The following is a 10,822-nucleotide window of genomic DNA, read 5'->3' as shown; positions in this document are numbered from 1 at the left end:
GGGCCCCACAGTCCTCTGAGAGAGAAAATCTCATGGGCCCTCCGCTCTCTGCCCCTTAGGAAAGGTCTGAGCTCAGTGTGATGGGTCATCACGATGGACCAGGGCTGGACCTGAATAACTCTGACCTCTGTTCCCCTGCAGGACTTGATCCTAGGTGAAAGCAGAAGGGAGCTGGGCTTGGGACTTTCTCAGGCCCCTGAATCATTGGTGGCCACAGACTTCCCCTTCCAGAAGAACCAAACGTGCAGGAGAAGTTGGAGACTATGGGGGAGGGAGGGGGCTGAGGATCTGGATGGGACGGTCTGAGGAGGTGACCCAGGTTGGTCCCAGGTCCCCTGGGGGAGATTTGGAGAGAGCTGAGGATGCGTGCACGCACACACACACACACACACACACATTCAATGTGGAAACCAGCAGCAGTGGCGTTCAAGTCAGACTCGTGAGCCATGGCCGCTGAGCCTGTGCGTCTGGAGCCTGTGCTCTGCAACAGGAGAGGCCACAACAGTGAGAGGCCCACTTACCGCAAAAAAAAAAGGTACAACTTTTTGTATGTAAATCATAACTCCATACAGTGTTTTTAAAAAAAAAAACAAAAAAAAACAGCTATCTCAATCCTGAGGAAAAAGAACAAAGCAGGAGGCATAACCCTCCTGCTGGGGACTTCAGCCAATACTACAAAGATATTCTCTGACATAAATCATACCAATGTTTTCTTATGTCAATCTCCATGGCAATAGAAATAAAAGCAAAAATAAACAAATGGGACCTAATCAAACTTATAAGCTTTCACACAGCAAAGGAAACCATAAACAAAACGAAAAGACGACGCTCAGAATGGGAGGTAATATTTGCAAATGATGTGACCAACAAGGGCTTAATTTCCAAAAATATACAAACAGCTCAAAAAATTCAATAACAAACAACCCAATTGAAAAACGAGCAGAAGACCTAAATAGACATTTCTCCAAAAACATACAGATGGCCAACAGACACGTGAAAAGATGCTCAACATTGCTAATTATTAGAGATATTCAAATCAAAACTACAATGAGGTACCAGCTCACATCGGTCAGAATGGCCATTATTTCAAAGTCTACAAATAACGAATGCTGGAGAGGGTGTGGAGAAAAGGGAACCCTCCTACACTGTTGGTGAGAATGTAAATTGGTGCATCCGTTATGGAAAACAGTAGGGAGGTTCCCCAAAAAACTAAAAATAGAGCTACCATATGATCCAGCAATCCCACTCCTGGGCATATATCTGGAGAAAAACGTGGTTCAAAAGGATACATGTAGGAACTTCCCTGGTGGCACAGTGGTTAAGAATCTGCCTGCCAATTCAGGGGACACGGGTTCAAGCCCTGGTCCGGGAAGATCCCACATGCTGCAGAGCATCTAAGCCCGGTCGCCACAACTACTGAGCCTGTGCTCTAGAGCCTGCGTGCCACAACTACTAAAGCCCACATGCCTAGAGCCTATGCTCCACAACAAGAGAAGCCACCGCAATGAGAAGCCCACGTACTGCAACAAAGAGTAGCCCCCATTCACCGCAACTAAAGAAAGCCCACATGCAGCCCAAAAATAAATAAATAAATAAATAAATAAAAGGATACATGCACCCCAGTGTTGATTGCAGTGCTGTTTACAATAGCCAAGACACGGAAGCAACCTAAATGTCCATCAACGGATGAATGAATAAAGAAGATGTGGTATATATATACAATAGAATATTAGCCATTAAGAAGAACGAAATAATGCCATTTGCAGCAACATGGATGGACCTGCAGATTATCAAACTAAGTGAAGTAAGTCAGACAGAAAAAGACAAATATCATATGATATCACTTATATGCTGAATCTTAAAAAAAAAAAAGTGATACAAATGAACTTATTTATAAAACAGAAACAGACTCAGAGAACGAACTTATGGTATCCAGGGGGAAGGGTGAGGGGAGGGATAGATTGGGAGTTTGGGATCGACATGTACACTCTGCTATATTTAAAATAGATAACCAACAAGGACCTACTGTATAGCACAGGGAACTCTGCTCAATATTCTGTAAAAACCTAAAGGGGAAAAGAATTTGAAAAAGAATAAATATATGTATATGTATATGTATAACTGAATCACTTTGCTGTACACCTGAAACTAACACAACATTGTTAATCAACTATGCTCCAATATAAAATAAAATAAAATTTTAATAAAATAATTTTTAATTAAAAAAATAAAATATGACAGGACTTCCCAGGTGGTTCAGTGGGTAAGACTCCACATTCCCAATGCAGGGGGCCTGGGTTCAATCCCTGGTCAGGGAACTAGATCCCACATGCATGCTGCAACTAAAGAGTTGCATGCTGCAACTAGAAGGTCCTATGTGCTGCAACTAAGACCCAGAGCAGCGAAAATAAATATATAAATAAATAAATATCTTAAAAAAAAAGAATTCTTAGAAATGTTTATTCAAAAAAAATGACACAAATGAACGTATCTACAAAACAGACTCACAGACATAGACTTGTGGTTGCCACATAGACTTGTGGCAACTTGTGGTTGCCAAGTGGGAGGGGGTGGGGGAGAGTTGGATTGGGAGTTTTGGACTAGCAGATGCAAACTATTATATACAGGATAGATAAAAAACAAGGTCCTACCGTATAGCACAGGGAACTGTATTCAATATCCTGTGATAAACCACAATGGAAAAGAATATGAAAAAGAATATATATACATATATATATATATAACTGAATCACTTTGCTGTACAGCAGAAATTAGCACAACATTGTTAATCAACTATACTTGAATAAAACAAATTTTTTAAAAAAAGATTTCTTAGGACTTCCCTGGTGGCGCAGTGGTTAAGAATCCGCCTGCCAATGAAGGGGACACGGGTTCAAGCCCTGGCCCGGGAAGATCCCACATGCCGCAGAGCAACTAAGCCCAAGTGCCACCACTACTGAGCCTGCGTCATAGAGCCCGCGAAGCACAACTACTGAGCCCACGTGCCATAACTACTGAAGCCTGTGCGACTAGAGTCCGTGCTCCACAAGAGAAGCCAGCACAATGAGAAGCATGCACACCCCAACAAAGAGTAGCCCCCGCTCACTGCAACTAGAGAAAGCCCACATGCAGCAACAAAGATCCAATGCAGCCAAAAATAAATAAATAAATTTATTTAAAAATTTTTTCTTTTTTTAATTAATTAATTTTTAATTGATTTTTTTGAATTTTATTTTATTTATTTTTTTATATAACCTGCTCTTCTCTTCACCAGGCCAAGTTACATCCCAAGTTTTCCATCAGTTCTCTTTCAAAGTAACAACATGTAATGAGTATAGCAGATATTATTGATGGGGTTGGGGGATATTTCTTGATTTTTCTTAGGAAGAACATGGGGTGGGGGACACATGAGGAGAATAAACAAGCATGTTTACAATGTCCCTGGGAACAGGAGCGTGCAATAGCACGGAAGTCATCCTTCCCAGGCTTTGAGTGTACAAGGAGAGAAGCACAAAGTGGGCAGCACCGGGGCTGATAGACGTGTTGTGGTCTTCCAAGGATTTCAGAGGCAGCATGTTCTCCTCCCTGCAGGAGGAAATAGCCCTCACCTTCAGGGTACTCTTGGTCTAAGTATATACTCACTACTAGCACTCTGCTGCTCCACCACTCTCCTTCTCTACCTGACAGAAACAGTCAAGTTTCCAAAGAAGCCCAATAAATGTTTCTTGATTAAATTCAGTGACATGTCATAACCCTAGAGAAAATACTAGGGAGGCAGAAGCAATTCTCTCCATTATAAGGTGGCTGCTCATTTCTGAGTCAGCCACTGCTCTGTCCCATGACTGTCCAAAGCATCCAGATATGATTTCAAAATACAACAGAATGTCTCCTAATGCTCTCCATAGAGTTCCTCACGTCCTTGCCTTCATCTTCACCACTAGCACCTGAGGACACCGTTCAACGTGGAGCAAAGAGCATGGGTGTTAGAGTCCATTAGATGTCGGTTTAAAACCCAGCTATGCCTGAAGGTTGAGCTGCTTGGTAGGCATGATGAACAAAGGACAAATGCAGACCTACAGAAGAAAATATTAGCACAGCAAGCCCTCTCTGAGCCCTGCTTGCAGCTTCACTGTTCTAAAGGTGAGGGGAAGTTTTCACAGAACTAGAAGCCACAAACCAAAATGATCACCTGGGATTTTATCTCACTCTCTCCTAGTTCCACCTTCAGAGTATCAGTTAAATTGCCCTAACATCTTCTCTAAAGAGAAAACCATTCTGAAGATATAAATGGTCCCCTAACAAGTTTTACCAGTCAGAGTCCAGTCAGGAAATCAGAAACCACACTAGGTATTTCAACAGAGAATTTAATGTAAGGAATTTAGTTAGACAGGAGGTAGAGACTTGAAAAGGCAAAAAGAAAACCCTGAGGTAACACATGGGTAGCAGGAGCAGCAACCACCCCCAGGGTTCAAGGAACAAAGGGAAGAGGTTGAGATGGTCAGAACCTAGAAACTTGGAGAAGAAGCATCCAGAGCTGAAACTCGGGCTTCTGAGCAGAAGGTGCTGCAAGGATGCTGCAGCACCTTAGGAACTCATGGGAAGGGCTGTGTACAGCGGGGACACAGATTTATGAGAAGGAGGTGCTTTTTGGCTAGTGTTGCACCTTTGGAGCTCAGAGCCCCGTGAGACTGGGATGCAGACCTCTTGATGGGCTGGGGACTGCCCAGAAGGTGCTGGTACCTCTGAGGGGATACAATGAGGCTGGATCTGGGAGGGCCCAGAGAAGTTATAAACTGAAACCGATTGCAGTTGCCAGAGCAAAGGTCTGTTGGTGGTGATACAGACTGGAATAATAAGCAAACAGGAAGGAGCCAGTCCATTCTGCCTTCCTCCTTCTTTCCAATAACCCTCAAGTATCCATCGATAGAGTAATACAAACTAATGCCTGCCCGAATAAGAAGTAATTTGCAGAGTCCTAACCCCACCATAACAAAGCTGAGTATAGAAGGTCGAGTTTGGGGTGAGACACGATAGCTTCACAACTTTGAAACTGTTGCAAAAAATGTTTCACAGAAAAAGAGAAAATGAGAGTATTGCCTGACCTTGTTGGCCTGACCTAACCATTTTGCAAGTGAGCAGAGAAGAACTCTGGTCTATTTCTTATATATTTTACACACATTGAAAGAGGACCATGAAAGGCTCTCTTTACATTTTGTTCAGCCAGGAAAATAGGCATACTGTCTAGGATATTTCCACAATAGCTCCTGTAACAGATATTGCAATGACAGCAAGTGACTTTGTTACCAAGGCTGTTGCCCCAGAATCATACCCCTGCCCCTCCCTTGAATGGAAACCAATTACTGTTATCTAAGTTTTGGGAGGAAACTGCAAAGAGAAAAAACATGAACGGGTTAGAACCAACTAGGCCCAAGATGGTGGAAGATTCGACTTCCAGGAGTTCTTGAGCCTCTTTATACACTCATTGTAATGCATAAGCATGCTGAATGACACAGCCACCAGCGCTGTGACAGTTGATAATCTCCATGACAACAATAAGAAAAGCCCATACAAGGATGGAAGAGGACAGTTGTCTCAGTTCCAGGTTCTCCCCTGTTCTCAGATAACTCATGAGTATTCCTCCCACTCTTTACAACTCCCTCCCTTTTATCTCAACCTTCCTGTATATTTGGTGTTTCCGCTGAACTGGGTTGAGCTGACTTGCAAATTAGGTGCCAGCTTCTCCATTCTTTGCCATTGAATAAAACTTGTGCTGCTCCAGTTACTGGCTGTGCGAATCCAATTGGAAAAAGAACCTCCCTGGCCGAGACAAGGAGTCTCAGATGGGCTAGGACTCCAGCACAGGTCAAGTTAACCAATTCGGTAACAACTTGTCTTGGTGAAAGGGAGATTAGCAGATCTTGACAAAGTGTTTGTTTCTTCTTGCTGTCTTGCACATCTGCCATCCCCAAGAGAACATTCTCAGATTAATTTGCAAAAGGATGAAAAATAGATGGAGCAGAGCCAAGTCACCCCAGTTATCCCAGCCAAGGGCAGCCAGTAGTCATAATGTGAGCAAGCCCAGTCAAAATCAACAGAGCAGCCTGGTCAACCAACAAGATGGGAGCAATAAATTCTTGCTGATGTCTGTGTCCCACTGAGGGTTCGCAGTAGTTTGTTCCATGGCAATTTTGTCGCAATAGACAAGTGAAACAGATAGTGGTAGCAGGAGTAGGGTGCTGTATAACAAAAATCTAAAATATGTGGCGTTACGGGCTTCCCTGGTGGTGCAGTTGTTGAGAGTCCGCCTGCCGATGCAGGGGACACGGGTTCGTGCCCCAGTCCGGGAAGATACCGCATGCCGCGGAGCGGCTGGGCCCGTGAGCCATGGCCACTGAGCCTGCGCGTCCGGAGCCTGTGCTCCGCAATGGGAGAGGCCGCAACAGTGAGAGGCCCGCGTACCGCAAAAACAAAAAATAAAATAAAATATGTGGCGTTGGCCTGAGACTAATCAGAGGACTAAGGCAAGAAAAGCAGAGAGGAAACTCTGGTTCTGAGTTAAGCCATGGGATTTTCTTTGGCCAAGGGGATGTTAGCAAAGCTGATACAAGCAAAGACTCAAAAAAGTGCCTGGGTATTGACAAAGAATCTTTGCTTGACTAAACTCTGGTCAGGCTCCTGAACCTTCTCCTAGGCCCGTCTGTGCACTTCCCTGTAAAATCCAGTTTCAGCAAGAACCCTGCTAAGTCAGTTTAACTAGAATCCTTCACCCTCAATATCTGATCCAGTTCTTCCGCCTCTACCATCCCTCAGGTAATGTCTGATCACCTGGCCTGTCCTCGAGCAAAGAGTCCTGGTAGGTCCCTTTAGCCCAAATCCCCTGACCCTTATTGTTTCCTCTTAGTAATTCTCCATCCATTGACCCCCCTCCTGCTTCTTGTCTATAAATTCCCACTTGACCATGTCATGTTTGTAATTGAGCCTGGTTCTATACTGAGGTCTCTCTTCTACCATTGACATAGTTTTGAATAAAATCTGTTTTTACCTCTTTAACTACTATCCAACTCTGGTTTTTCTTCTATAGTATTTCTACGTATGTTCTTGCATCTCTGCCGTAACTGTGAGAGCGTGCTTGGGCTAGCCTGCTGGAGGAACAGAAGATGCATAGCTGAGTTGCCCCAACCATCCCACCCAATGCTAACCTAGATAAGCTTATAGCCAGCCAACCCCTAGACACGTGAGTTAGCCCAGCCACCTAGCTGACCACCCCAAGTGTGCGAACAATAAGTGCTTACAGTAAATACGTGCCATTGATTTTTCTGTGACTGCTTGTTATGCAGCAATTTTGTGATAAGAGATAACTGACAAAATGACTAAACAATGGTTTCTACATATTATGTCTACAATAAATATTTGCCTTTTTCCCATATCCCACTATAGTAATATATGTTGGATAAATGTCTTTTTAACTGCTTAACAATGTGTTCTATAAGGGTAGAAACTGTATTTTAAAGATATCAGAGTAAGGTAGTAAGAAAACATTATTCTTTTAATAGGAAAGTCATTGTTTGTTAGAGAAAATACATTGACTGTTGCTTGAAGGTAGAAGGTGTTAACGGTGAGGGGATAGTGCCAATAAAAGGAATCAAGGATGCCTGGGGAAATGGCTGATTCAGTGTTGGGGTATGGAAAATGGAAGATGATCTCGATTCTCTTATACTGCCAGAAAGCAATGGAGAAAACTGCAGTCTCTTAAACAAATGATAGATGTTAACATCACCAGTAATGGCACAAAGTGGTATCATCTATCTTCTGAAATGATGTACTGAGAAGGGCACAATACCACTTTTGTGGTATTCTTGCAAAAATATATATATAACTTGAATTAAATCAAGAGGAAACATGAAACAGACCCAAAATGAGGTATGCTCTACAAAACAACTGTCCAGTACTTTTCAAAAGTGTTAAAATCATGAAAGACAAGGAAAAACTGAAGAACTATTCTAAATAAAGGAGAATATGAAGACATGAAAACTAAATGCAAACATGCAATGTTGGATTGGATCCTAGATCAGAAAAGGGACATTAGTGGGACATTTGGCAGAATTTGGATAATGTCTGTAAATTAGATAATAGTATTGTATTGATGTTAGTTTCCTGGTTTTGATAAGTGTACTGCGGTTATGGAAGACGCTAACATTGGCGAATCCGGGTGAAGGGTACACAGGAATTTTCTGTACTGTTGTTGCAACGTTTTTTAAGTCTAAAATTATTTCAAAATTTTTAAACATTTGTAAAAGTGGGTAGAACTATTCTCCGGGAAAAATGAGGGAAATGTTGAGCTCCTAGAGAGAAGGAAAATGGGAAAGAGAAAGGACAATCTAGGACACGACAAAACTGTGCAGACTCTATAGTGTGACCCTCCTTTAAGCCCCCTCAGTGATGGCTACAAAATCACAAAAGCTGCGCAGAAACCTAAGAGAACAGCAAACATAAGAACAAAGACAAAGTGAAAGTGATATGTTAAGCCACAGGAACTTGCTGAAATCATGGTGAGGGCTCTGTATTATCAGAACTCACAAGAGGCTATGCACACGATATAATAACTGTATACATTACACTTCATTATTTATTGGAAATATTAAAGAAAGGTACATCTAAATGTTAAAGTCCAAACCATAAAGCTTTTATAAGATAATAGAGGAATATATCTTCACGACATTGCGGTAATGAAAGTCTTTTTAAATAGGACACAACAAGCACTAACCTTTTCTACAGAGGAAAGAAAAAAGGATATAAATTTGACTACATTAAAATTCAGAATGTTTGGTAATCAAAAGCAGACCTGCCACTTTTATGTAATACATTATATAGGTAATCTGCACAAAGGCATCTGACAAAAGCAAGTGAAAGATGAAATTCAGCCCATACTGCACTTACCACACCACACTTACCAAGCCATCAGAAACGGAGCCTTTTTGTAATTTGTACAAAGGTATCCTATGTACTAGACATACCTTCAATCAAAAGATGTCATAAGTAAGTGAAAAATCATGCCACAGATTTGGGGAAGATATTTACAATACATTTAACCAACAGAGAACTAGTATCCAGAATTTATAAAGAATAACTACAAATCAATAAGAAGACAGATAACTTATTTCATAAATAGGTTAAATTGATAAAAGATTTGACAGTCACTTCAGAAAATAAGCATATGAAAAGGTATTTGTCTATACTATTTCAGAATTCAAATGTTAGTCATTTATGATTTAAAGCAGAATGAAATGTCTCACACCAGCTCACATATTTAAAACAAACTAAATGTATTTCACAGTTTTTAAAAAATGTAAAAAGAAAAAACAAAAATATTTCAGTTAAAGAAACTTAATTTCTTCAGCTAAATTAGAGTTTCCACAGAGAAACTGCAAAAGGACCAAGATAATTTGGCTGAAACTGGCATGGTCGTTATATACCATGGGTGTCATCATTTTCCAAGGCACTAAAGTCACATCACACTGCATTAGATTGGGAAGAAAATCACTTTTGTAGACTAAGAACTGTTTCATGTCCACAGCTAGACTTGGAATTTTCCATAGAACCTGGATAAAAGTAAGCCAGTTGTCCTAGAAAATTAAGTACTTCTACAGCCTCCATCAATACAAGAGCTAATCATTTGCTATATTCCAGCTATTTCCAGTGCATTTAATTCCTTCTCCTAATGGGAAAGAACAGTAGAAAGTAGAAAGTAGGACTAGCCAGTTAGATTGCAGCACAGCAGAGCAGATATGAACACAGGCTTCTGAAGTCAGAATGAGTGTGGGTTTTTTGTTTGTTTGTTAATTTATTTTCTTAAAATAAGTAGCATAGAGAAATAAATCAACAAAGCAATGTACCATTAGAAAAATAATGGACTAAAAACTTTTTAATGTAAGCTACTTACTTATTTGTCATTCAAAAGCAGGCAAGAGGTCAAGTGTTCAGGAAATGAACATATCACAATTTGGGGAGATCAGGAGTTACTGTGAAGAGTGACATGATTTTCAGTGGGTCCCAATTGCTTTTGTGTGAATATTGATAACTTCCTAATTATGATTATAAGACCTAGTGATGTGATCTTCTACCCAGTTCTCTCTAGTCTCACCCATAGTTAGATTCCCACATAAATTCTGTCAATCATAAGGTAATTTTTAAGCATCCGGAATATATTCATTATCTTTTTTTGCACCTCTGGGAATCCTCATGTTCTGTTTCCTCTTTCTAATTTTCAGATTAGAAAATTCTAACCTAATCTAAATCTTTTCTAAATTTCATATTTTCTCCAGCCTGAATCACTACTGTTTATTCTTATGACATCCTTCAATATTTATCCCAAATGCCACATCAGTGAAGCCCTCACTGATTAGCTTAGACCTTGAAAAGAGTTAATTGTTTTATCTTAGAGGTCACAGAACCTTATACTTTTCTCTTTTATTGTAGTCTAAGTACTTTTCTTTTTCTTATTCCTGTTGTAATCTAACCAGAACTCTCTTGAAATAAGGGACAATTCTATGAGACTTGTGTAGACATTTTTTTGTTGTTGCTCTTCAATTCACTCATTCAACAGCAACTTACTGGGGCTTCCCTGGTGGCGCAGTGGTTGAGAGTCTGCCTGCCGATGCAGGGGACACGGGTTCGTGCCCTGGTCCGGGAAGATCCACATGCCGCGGAGTGGCTGGGCCCGTGAGCCATGGCCGCTGAGCCTGCACGTCCTGAGCCTGTGTTCTGCAGCGGGAGAGGCCACAACAGTGAGAGGCCCGTGTACCGCAAAAAAAAAAAAAAAAAA

This window comes from Neophocaena asiaeorientalis, unplaced genomic scaffold (genome assembly GCF_003031525.2).
Source record: "Neophocaena asiaeorientalis asiaeorientalis breed wild unplaced genomic scaffold, Neophocaena_asiaeorientalis_V1.1 scaffold232, whole genome shotgun sequence".
NCBI lineage: Eukaryota > Metazoa > Chordata > Mammalia > Artiodactyla > Phocoenidae > Neophocaena > Neophocaena asiaeorientalis.
Note: the sequence above shows the minus strand (reverse complement) of the source record.